This window comes from Silurus meridionalis, chromosome 5 (genome assembly GCF_014805685.1).
Source record: "Silurus meridionalis isolate SWU-2019-XX chromosome 5, ASM1480568v1, whole genome shotgun sequence".
NCBI lineage: Eukaryota > Metazoa > Chordata > Actinopteri > Siluriformes > Siluridae > Silurus > Silurus meridionalis.
Window position 1 is genome coordinate 8,381,413 of NC_060888.1, and position 10,614 is coordinate 8,392,026.

The window sequence follows — 10,614 nt, forward strand, 5'->3', positions numbered from 1 at the left end:
ATAGAGTACTAAATAGGAGGATAGATGCAGTACAATAGAACAGATTGGTAAAAAGATAACAATGTTCTCTATTAATGTCAACCTCTTATGTATTTCTAATATAAAATATTATACCAGCATAAAATATTCTTATTTGAGTTGACACATTATTATTTTGACTTCAAAACTCATAATCAGCCATTTTTTTACGCTATTGTGATACGCCCTGTGTTGTTATTTAAGAGTACATTTTAAAAAATAGTTATTTATGTACTACATTCACAGAGTACAAATTCATACATTTGTTCCCCTATTAATTATTTTAAAATTCTTATACTAAGAACCTGAAATTCATGCAAAATTTTTAAACAATTAAAGGATTTTATTTGTCATCCAAATTGCCATCAATACACATGAACACTTCTAGTGGTGTATTCAATTGAAATTCAATTTTATTTTAATATTTATTTTAAAATTATATAATATAATATTATTGATATTTATATATATATTTATATAATCAAAATAAAATCTATTTATTATATTAGGTTGCAAATATACATTTAACATTGATAAATGTATCTCTATAAGTTTACCCCTAATGATGAAGCCAGTGGAAATGGTGACAAGAAAAACTCCCTCGGATGATATGGGAAAGAAACCAGAGGAACCACACTCAAAAAGGGACCCATTCTCTTATGAGTGACACAAAATATCCATTCATTTTAGTTCCATTATTGTTGAGGTTATCAAGTGGTCACTGATGGATACTTGAGTGCAAAACCTTTGATTGCATCTGTGCTCCTAGCCATTGTAGAATACTGTTTATATTAATTAGAGTCCAAATCCATCATTATGTTTCTTGAGTTTAACCTTCCATAGTAACCTCATAGTTTAAATTAACACCAAGGATGTTTTTTAATATCCAAATGCATACAAATGAAGTCTAAAAGTGTTGAATTAACACTAAAGCTTTTGTGGTGTAATATAATTTGCAATGAAAATTGTTCTATTAACATAGTTCAGAACACAAATGCAAAATAGACACATTTCCACTAATGCTGTGAGTCTTTTGGACCCCACTGTAGGTACAACACTAGAGCATTCATCAACAGCTGCACTGCATTGAATTACTGAACAATCTGCACAAGGAATGCGTGATTTGAATGTTCCTCAAAAATCTTGAACGTTCTCCTAGGAAACAGATGTGTACTTCCAGAGGGCTCCTGCTGTTCATTACTCCATCGCATGCTGCTTAATGCCTTGCTTAGTAAATTGGAAATTATTTTCTCTTGCACCTTCAATTTGATTTTCAAAGACAAATGCCTGCCTGATTAATCCGAACAGAACACCATTTCTCAGCATTCCTGTAGAATTTAATGGTCACACAGAATAATCTTGTGTCAAGTTTTGCACATTTTGCTATGCCAATCAGTGAAATTGGATTGCTGTTTTTATGGTAAGTTAAATGAAAATATATTTGGAATACATAATACAGGGCACTGCTTTAATATGTTAAACAAAAGAGCTGATTAAATGTGCACAGTCCTGTTGGCTCTCGCATATGCAGACTCACACTCACTTAACAGAATGAAGTACACAAGCTTTAAATCCTGCATCTGTGATGATTATCATATCATATCATATCATATCATATCATATCATATCATATCATATCATATCATATCATATCATATCATATCATATCATATCATATATTGGTTTCATAGTTTTTAATTTATAATCCTATAAGTCCTTATTTGTTCATATAATAACCTCTCCACTCTTTTGGGAAGATGTTTCACTAGATTTTGGAGTGTGCTTGGGGATATTCTTTTCATTCAGGCAGAAGGGTGTTAGTAAAGTCAGGTACTAATGTAGAGGTTTGGTGTGCAGCCACTGTTCATTCCAAAGATGTTCACTAGGGTAGAGATCAGAGCTCTATAACAGGTCACTCAAGATCTTCTATTTCAACCATGTAAGCAATATCTTCATGTAGGTGGGTTTGTGCACAGGGGCATTGTTATGCTAGAACAAGTGTGGGTCTCTGGTTCAATTAAAGGGAAAATTGTAATGCTTCTGCATCCAAATACATTCTATACAGTTTGTGGGCCACTAACATTGTGTAAACTGTGTGGGAAAGAGCCACATATGGCTGAAAATGTCAGGAGTCCAAATACTGTTGCCCTTATAGTGTAGATGTGTGTTAAAATGGTGTAAAGCCCATCTAGCCTTGGAAGATCCTGCATATACTGTAGTCACTTACTAGCATTGAAGTCAAAGTTAAAGCTATCATAATTTTTTTTGCAAAGACAAATAGAATTCTATGCACTTTAAATCACAGGGATCAAGTGCCATAAGATGACATTTCTTTTAATGTATTTAAATAAATAGTTACTAAAGCAAGATCAAGAGATATTGTGCCTGTCATGCATGTGTGTAAATTGTATGTGTCTGTGCTACTTCTATACTGTTTTAATGCTATCCTCTCTTTTCATCAAATTGATCTTATAAATTTATCAATCTTGCCACACTGACCATATCAGTTAAATAACACACACAATAAACCGTTTAGCTCAGTAAGATAAATAGGAAAAGTTTTCAATTTTACATGCAACTGTTACATTCTTTACATTTGTTTATAAGGCCACAGGATTAATTTAGAATCTCATTAAACTGCAATTACCTATGCATTCAAAGGTTTGAATGCACACTCTTCCAGCCAATCAGAATCAAGTATTCAGATGGACCATGTCTGAATGTAATATAATATAACATATTCCTGATTAAGCTCTATCTCAGTTTCCCGTTTTAAATCAGGTCAACATATTATTACTCGTAATAAAAACATAGAGACAATGGAAGTGAAGTGAGGTTACTTTAGATTCTATATAATAGTTATTTAGATTTTCATCAACTGATTAAACCATTGTTTCTGGTGTCTCAGAATAGTAACTAGGATGACACCAGACCAATAAGAGAGGACTGTCCTGTTCAATTAGCCAGAAAGCTCAATTCTAAAGATTTCTGGCAAAGTGGCCTTGGTGTGAATAAACAAACCCATGAATAAATCGCTGCTTGCAAATAAAGTTGTCAGACAAGAATCACTACTTTGGAGTCATATTTGATTTGGACAATTTGTGAAACCCATGCGCAGAATGTTGGAGCCCAAAGGCAATAGTTCTTGTGTCATGTTTGGGAGGCTGCCATTACATCAGAGAGTAGTAAACATCTCCTGGAGGGCAATGTGTCAGTCCTATGATCTCCTTAAACTAAGTCTCCTTACTTTGAGAGCTCAGTAATTTGTAACATACGGAAGCCTTTGCAATTTGTAAAGTGCTTGTTGAAGTGCTACAGTATGACATTATTTTTACTCCATATCTCATCACTTAATACCTTTTTTAAAAACAGTATGCTGGTAATTTGATTGTCTAGTAACTAAGATCTAGGTACCGTAGCCCTTTCCAGCCTTGTGGAGGTGTACAATTTTGTCTCTAGTGTCTTTGGACAGCTCTTCTGGTCTTGGCCATGTTAGTAGTTGGATTCTCACTGATTGTATAGAGTGGACAGGTGTCTTTATGCAGCTAACGACCTCAAACAGGTGCATCTAATTTAGGATAATAAATGTAGTGGAGGTGGACATTTTAAAGGCAGACTAACAGGTATTTGAGGGTCAGAATTCTAACTGATAGACAGGTGTTCAAATACTTATTTGCAGCTGTATCATACAAATATATAGTTAAAAAATCATACATTGTGATTTCTGGATTTTCTTTTTAGATTATGTCTCTCACAGTGGACATGCACCTACGATGACAATTTCAGACCCCTCCATGATTTCTAAGTGGGAGAACTTGCAAAATAGCAGGGTGTTCAAAAAACCTTATAAAAAAACCCTCCTCTTTGTAAAATGCTGGCCACAGGTTTATACACAAGCCCTATACATTTATGGTATATGGGAGATGCCCTTAGCCAGAGTGAATTATCTCATTGATATATAGTATATGAGCAGTTGAGGGTTAAGGGTTTTGCTCAAGGACCCAGCAACACCCAGTGGTTCTGGAATTTGATCTCATGATCTTCTGACCTGAAATCTAACATCTAAACCAGTGCAACATAGATTTAGTATAAGTATCCAATACTAAGTTTGTATTATTTGCTTAATTCTTCTTAATTTGCTGCACAATAATTTTAATAGCTTATTCATTAAAAAATACATTAAAAGATTAATATTTTGGGTTTGGCCTATTTTTTCCCAGAGAAAAGTAATTATCAATTCAAATCAAGTCATGGCATTCAATTTCAATTGTGTATATATGTATAGTTGGTACAACACACAATTAAATGAAACTGCATTCTTCCAGGATCAAGGTGCTACATAAAAGAACAGAGTTAATTTGGATATATTGCATTGTAAATACAGTATATGTAAATATGTTAGTGACTTTTGCAGCAGTGTTTTCAGTGCAAAGTTGCAAAGAATGTGTTCATTGTGTGTGTGTCTGTGTTTTCTCTCAGAAGACTTGTGGGAAGAAACAGTTCGACAGTCTGGTCTAGGATTATATAAACATCTGAAATATTAATAAACAATAAATGATGTGCAAAATATACTTTAATATGCCTTTAACCTAAAGAAGTCTCATACAATATAACATAAAAGCTTATGTTTGAGCCAAGCCGTGTGTCGTGTAGGCTGCAGAGCAGTGTAGGCAGTATGCATTGCTTAAAATAAAGAAACCCACAGTATCAGGATCTCATGACTGTAACTAACATGTTAAAGCAGATTTTCATAGAAATATCAGATTTTCTAAGATTTTAGCATTTTTTTGTTGCTATTGGGTTTTAGTTTGGAATTTGTACCATATGCAATCCATTATGTACCATAATGCCAACTTTGTAACAATAGCACATGAAAATAAATACAAATAATGTTTGCATAAAAAGCTAATCTTGCTCTACTGGTAACATATTTAATACCTTAATTCTTGAGTGTAGCCTTTAGCTAATAAGATGCTGCAGTGCAATTTACAGATGGCAGTGTTTACTTGCAGTGCTTATAGATCCCTCAACCTCTAACAGCTTCATATAGTCTCATCCTGATTCATTACATCTGTAATGCCTGCTATCTTTCTTAATATTACACAGAGCTAAAAATGTAGATGGTTGTCTTGTTGTCAAGCTAAATAAATGTAGCATATCGATTTTATATGCAATAAAGAGGTGTCTATACAAAACACTCATGAATGTTTCATTGTAAGCACATGCATTATCAAGAGTGTAAGACAATTATGTGTTCATGCTAAACTCTAATATTACATTGGCGGAAATCGATTTATATGAACAGGCTACATATTTAATGCAAGGCTGCGTTAGAAGCAACTTAGAACTAACAAAATGCTGCAGTGAAATGTATCGGGTTGTTTTTACATTCTACTGTACACTGTGTGTTATTGCTCTCAATAGGCTGAGATATAAACTGTACTTTAAGCATTCTTAAATCCTACTATTACATCGGCTGAATGTGTGACTATCATTGGTCAGAAGCTGTTGATAAATCTTTCATGACAGTTAAATTACACCAGTGGTGGCCCGCAAGACCAGTGGTGGCCCAGCAAGACCTTCTCTGCTGGCCCAAACACTATCAGAAGCACTGACCTACATTTATAACCTAAATTCTAATATTTGTTCCATGAAATTGTATTAATTTATTCCCATCAGTCTATTCTTTTCATTTTATAGCGTTTCTCTTGGCTGCACTGCTTCCAGTACTTGTATGTGGATGTTAGATTTTTTGTCCAATCAGATTCCAGCATCTATGTGCTGCCATGTCAATCTAATCTGCCCAGGACCTTCACACTCAGTAGTGCTTTTTACCATAGTCTCCTTAAAAAATAGCTCTGTTTCTTTAACCATTTAGATTTCAACAGCTAGCTGGCCCAGAATAGCGTCATAATTTTTCCCTCTTTTGATTGGTTGGTCAGAGGGAATCTGTTACAGCCAAGTTCGACTAGCAAAACACGCCTTTAGCGATCTGCACACATTAATACATCTAAGTTAGACACAATAGCTGACGAAGAAAGAGAAATGGATTTGGTCTTAGACTTTTCCAGAAAAACTAGACATCGTGAGAAGAGGTTGGCCAACCCCCGAAACTAGCTAGCTTGTCTCATCCTAGGAAAGGGTTTGTTCGCCACTACCAGACCAGTGCCTACGAGCGGTACCACTGGCTTACAGCCTCTGATGAGCGGTGCAAATTATATCAGTATGCATCTTTGGTGAGTATGATGTATTTTATTACAATTTTTTATGTTTTTGTCATGTTATTAGACAAATATTGATTCTGAACTGCTCTAGATGATGTAGGTGACACCGTTGTGGTGGTAGTGTAGAAGTTTGGAGTCTTATATGGGTTTCTTGCTTTAGTAAAAATGGTATTCACTCTCAATATGCGAAATGCATCTGTCTCTGTAATGCCATGTGTTGTTATATTTCGTTTTTTGTATAGTATTGATGGTTTCTATAATTTTGACGTGATTGTGGTAATCAAGGCCCAGGTACCAAATGCAAGACCCAACACTAAATTACACAATACATTATTTTTTATACTTATACTGAAACTTATGGCAGATACTCCACATCACAGAATCACAAAACCATGTGAAATTGTTGATAGGGTGAATTTTTTTGTGAAAAGACATTTATTTATCATATCTGAAAGGAGTCTCCAATATTAGTACAACAGTCGGAGATTAACGTCTAACAGTGTTTTATAACATTGAAAACACTGCAGTTGATCAGTCTGAGTATCAGTAATATGACAGGCTTTATAAAAGAGAAACAAAGAAAAAGTCTGGTGAGGGAACCCTCATTGTACATTCCTGTTGTAGAACTGGCTGTGTTATGGAAAGTGCTTTCTGATGTGTACAAAATATTTATTTCTAAATGTGGAGACTTTAAAAGCTATTACATCTGTTTCCATATTGTATTTGTTTCCATAGCCTGATTTTATAAATATGCTGTGCTGCTGTATGCAAACTTAATGACTTATGGACACTGAGACACTGAGCTAATGTGCAGCCCAGAGTAGAATTCTTTTTTATTACACATAATGTTTACATTTATAATAAAATAATGAACTAGATACATGAAGATCATTAAATGCTATGGGGAAAAGCTGTACTATTAGGCATAGTTATTATTAGGAAAAAAATGTTGGAATTTTTATTAGAACCTATGCTACTGTTGGTACCTATGGTGCTGTTCTTCATTTTCTTCTTCTTCTTCTTCTTGTTCTTCTTCTTATAATACAATAGTATATTTTTTGCCATTTAGTTTAGTTTGCTCTGTACACAATGTAAAATTTACCAGGCATAAGGAAAGGCATGTGGCATGTGGCATGTGGTGATTTATGATTGAGCAGTTTAAATGTCTATAGATTTCATTCGTGGTTCATCAAATGCACATCAATTATCGAGGATATCAGAAAATAATGTGACCAAGCTGTACTTACTAATGTGGCATTAATGGTAGTTCATCTGAATGATGCATACTGCATAATTAATAGAAAAGGCACAGTGTAACCTATAGCTAATGTTTTGCTGCAATGCAATTCACTAAATATGAAATGTTTGCTGGTTTCTCAACTTCTCAAAGGTCATTTTGAACTTTCACATAATACGTGGGCATTTTACTTGCTGTGTGTGATTAGTTTGGTTTATTTTAAGCAGAAGAATTAATTTGCAAGTTAACAATTCATGTGTTTACTTCACATGTTGGGCTTTTTTCTACTTTTGGTAAATAGTCCTGTAAAAAAAAGCTGAAATTTATTTCTCATATGCATAGGATAAAGGTTTGTGGATTCCTGACCTTCACATTTACATGTAGGCCTTTCTCAAAATGTTGCCACTAAGTTTTGAGCACACAATTAATTTGAATATTTTTTATGTTGTGGCATTATGATGTTCTTTCACTCAGAGGCTCAAACCTGTTCCAAAATGACTACGTCCCTGTCCACAAAGTTGAGTCTAACATGATTAGCCATGGTTGAAACCCAGCCCTCCTTACTCTGCATCAGTACCAGACCTGACTAATGTTCATGTGGCTGAATAAACAAAAATCATTACAGCTTTGTTACAAAACTAGTGAGAAGTCTCCCTAGAACAGTGTAAATCATTATAACAGCAAAGACTAAGGAAATATGGATGTGGTTTTCAGATGTCCACAAAAATTTCTCCAACAGGAGAATAAAGTTTTAGCATGTTTTTTTTTAAATATCAACACACACAAGTGAAAATTCTTTTCAATTTATGTTTTATTTGTAATTTTTTTGGATTTATAATGTAATTTAACCAATTGAAAATATTTTTCTTGCCATCATTTGTACAGAGTGTGTCTATTTTGGAGATACACAGACACCTTAACACCAGTTATCACTGTCAGATTACAAACTGAACTGATTAGGCCTGTGGATGTTTGCTATGACATAAAGCTATTCAACAACTAGATCAAGGAAAATAATTAATTTAATAGAAAATAACACATTGCTGGCAACGTTTTACCATTTTTCTTTTTTTGCACGCCAAGAATTTATTCAAGTATAGCCTTGAGAAATCACAGAGAGTTTTTCCAGACCAAACAAAGGTTTGCGTGGTTTATGTCAAACGTCTGACCTCATAAAAAGACCTCAAAACCCAAACCATCTAAACTGTTTATTATAATTCCATTCAGTGAAGCAATATTTGAAATGGAGATTGATACAATTCTCAGAAGGAAGCTTTTAAGATTTCTTTCACACAGTTTCCTCTGACGTCGCCTTAAAGACTCTCAGAGAGTTTAAATCTCTCAGAGAGTCCTTTAAAAGGGAAAAAAAGCTTTGAATGTATTATCTATTTCATTTAATTCGATCTGACAGAGGTAATTGCTGATCTCTCTTGACTCAATGTATATATGTGCGTGTAAAAATAGCCGTCTGCGCTAAAAGAAAAAAATAATAATAAGTACAATACTGAAATCAGGAATCACAGGAGTCCAGATGAGACCAGTCTCCATGCTATTTAGAGGAGCAGTGAAGACAAGAGGAGAATATAGTAGGCAGTGTGAAACAAAGTCTGATTGACATCATTTATAAAGTCTTTTATTGAATCTGAGACTATCAGGGATGTTATTAGAGAGGTTATTGTATCTCTGCTGAGCAGTTTGTCTTCTGCTTCATCAAAATGATTTGTACAAGAAAACGAGATGGAGTTTTCCTGGACGCAGATAATACCAAGACTAGCAGTAAATTAAAATGTCAAATGATTGTATGATGAAAATGATTTTCACTGTAAGACCTTGCTTGAAGGTGTATTTTAGCCAAATTGCTCACGTTTGGAATAATACATAAAAGTCACAGGGGGCGATTATGCAAAAGATTATGCTAACATACTCCCACTAGCTTTTAGTAATGCTTTAGTAAGCCATTAAGTCTTTTATTGTCAAGGGGGATAGCAGGAAACTTTAAACTTTTTTAGGAAAGTAAACCTACAACTACCTGGTTTAGATGTTGGGAGCTGAAACAAATACTAGGTCAGCACCATTACAGGACTGAACAGAATCCCTGCCAACAATAAGATTTTGCACACTATAATAAGAACATTTAAAGTAATTTTGGGCTCTGGTCTAATTATTGAGAGTTGTTTTTAGCTAGGCTTCAAAGACACAGCTGCTACAGGCCACGATGAGATGATAAAATATTTAAAATTTCAGGAAGAAGGGAAATAGCACTGGTGCCAACTCTCAATAGTGTTTCAAAGGATAGTTCGCCGGAAAAGGTCAGAATCGTTTAACATTTTCTTCTAAGTCATTTCAAAGCACACGGATAGAAACTTTGTGTATAAATAGGCCAAGTTTATTTTTATGACTCTGGCAGCATTTTACTTGAATCCTCTGCAATTAGAATCAATTGGTTTGAGTTCACCATTGCACTAAGATCTATGATCCAACTTGGCTGGATGTCAATAACTATATGTAGGTATGCCAGAATTATCTTTATAAAGCCCCTGTATAAACAGCATAGCCATGAGGCTCTGACTTTCTAATAATGGGAAGCCAGAAGTGGCTAAGTATGTGGACATTTTCAAGCAGTGTCATTACCATGGATTAAATGTTTTATCTAAACTCACAAGCATTTACATTTGAAGTTGGAAAAATGTGATGAAAAAAAAAAAGATTATGTAATATAGTTTCACACACACCTACAAATTCTTTGTAACATACACTTGCTCAGTCAAGTGCGTTCTATATTTATTTATCTATCTTTTAAAATGAATCAGAAGATATTTTGCCTTTTAGAGGTAAAAAGCAACAAACGATTTCCAATTATAAGCATAAAAAATGTGAGAAAATCCTTTCAATCACATTTCCATTATATACATGTTGAAAATTTCATTGCAGTGCTTTTGATGAACCATGTATGAAATCTATCTTCTTCTTTGTTTTTCGGCTGCTCCCATAAGGGTTCGCCACAGTGGATCATTTGTCTTCATACTACCTTGTTCTCTACATCTGCCTCTTTTAAACCAACTACCTGCATGTCTTCCCTCACCACACTTCTAGGTCTTCCTCTTTTCCTCCTTTCTGGCAGTCCAAACCATGTCA